This window comes from Lygodium microphyllum, chromosome 12 (assembly GCF_053477565.2).
Source record: "Lygodium microphyllum isolate KBCC chromosome 12, Lygodium_microphyllum_v1.1.10, whole genome shotgun sequence".
Lineage (NCBI taxonomy): Eukaryota > Viridiplantae > Streptophyta > Polypodiopsida > Schizaeales > Lygodiaceae > Lygodium > Lygodium microphyllum.
In genome coordinates, this window is record NC_141146.1 from 22,833,961 (window position 1) to 22,836,044 (window position 2,084).

The following is a 2,084-nucleotide window of genomic DNA, read 5'->3' on the forward strand; positions in this document are numbered from 1 at the left end:
GGTTACCAAACTTGGTCTCTCCCATGTCCTAGGTGATCATCTGTCACGAATCCCTCATAGCGATGAAGAAGAGTAGGATGACCTAAACCTCCCTAATACTTCCCTCTTTCTAGTTGAAAATTTTACCCCATGGTATGCAATGCAACATGATCCTCCTGGTATCTCAAGCTGTGAGAAGAAGAAGCTTCTATTAGAATCAGCCCCCTATACCTTGTTAGGTGGGATTCTATACAAGAAAGGCAAATACGAAGTGTTGAGAAGATGTATCACAGAAGATGAGATTGGGATTGTTATGAAAGCATGCCATGATGAGCCCTATGGAGGACGTTTTGCATGAGAAGCGACAGCTAGAAGGCCTTGCTCGTAAGGATATGGTGGTTGACCCTCCACAAGGATGCCTATGACTACTGCAAACATTGTAATGCTTGTTAATGAATGGGGAAGCCTACCAAATCTAGCGCTACACCACTGCAAACACTTCCTTCCCCTAAAGCTGTTTGAGAAGTGGGGGATTGACTTTGTTGGCTCCATTGATGCGCCAACCAGAAGGAAGCAGAACATATACATCTTGGTCTGTACATACTATGTGATGAATGGTGTGAAGCCAAAGCTCTCAAGTGCGATGATGGCAACAATGTAGCTTTGTTCATGTATGAGAATATCATCACTCATTTTGGTAGTCCCCTAGAGCTAGAAGTGATAGAGGTACACACTTTCTTAACAAAATTATGGAAGAATCGACAGAGCTGTACAAGATCCGCCATCACAAGTCTACACCTTATTACCCTAGAGCCAATGGCCAAGTCAAAATTATCAATCATATCCTCTGCTCGATCTTGACAAGAAAGATTGTTGTACATCCTTTTGATTGAGACGATCGACTTATAGAGGCCCTCTGGGTATACAAAACCTCCCATAAGACTGCTATAGGACATACCCCTTTCCAGCTAGTGTATGGTACCAAAGTCGTCTTCCCTATCAAGTTAAAGCTACCCTCTTTGCGGGTGGCTATCAAAGAATGCTCGAGTCCCTATAGTGCCATCTTTGCATCTAGAACGTCTGGATGAGACTCGTAGGATGACCCTACAGTGTGCATGGAAGCCATGCAAGCTCGAAGAAAGGCCTTTCATGATAGCTTCATCAACAAGCAGAAGGAGTTTAAGGAGGGTGACTTAGTCCTTGCTTATGATTGAAGATTTGGCAAGTTTCTGGGCAAGCTTTAACAACGATGGATGGGTCCCTATAAGGTACTTATCGTCAACCCTAATGGCTTTGTCCAAGTGCAAACAGTCAATGCCTGTGATGATCCCTTCTTGATTAATGGCTATCGCCTCAAGAAGTACTACCCTCTTAGGGAACTTGACGATCACTACTGATATTTCTTTCATTCCTTGCATGTCGGGCAGTAAATCTTTACCTATTTCTCCTGATAGCCCTCTTGTATATTCTGATGAGGTGGCCTTGTTCTTCTAGCCCCTCACAGCCATCTTCTACCCCAACGTTGCTCCCTTTCCATTTGATCCAGCAGAGGTGGCAAGGATGTTTCTGATACATGGTGTTCCTACTATTCTTCTCTTTCAAAAGGACAAAAAAAAAGAAAGAAAAAATTATATCGATCACGGGAGAAATGGACTTCAGTCCTTGCCATTCCAACCTATTCTTCGAGAAAAAGTGAAAATACCGACGAGAATTTAAAAAAAAACAAAAAGAAAAAAAAAGAAAGAAAATCCAACTGTTATGAAGAAAAGAAAGGAATTCCTTGTCATAACAGGCCTTGTTCCAGGACAAGGTGGCACATACCCTTGGATGGGAAGGTGGCTGTGGAAAAGGTGGTAACACCCCGTAGTCTAGGATAGCTGAATCATTTGTGGGTCTTCTACAAGCAATTCCAAAGCCACATCCCTTGGTGCGATGAGTCCTATAACCCCATCACTGCTTATATTTCCTACAACAGACAATATTTCCAATGTGCAATTCAAGTTTTAGACTTGTTGAGGGGTGAGGATTGAGGGACGTTACGACCATTGGAGATAGGTATGTTCTCATTTTTCTACGCACACACAGGATGGGCCTCTTCCTCCGTC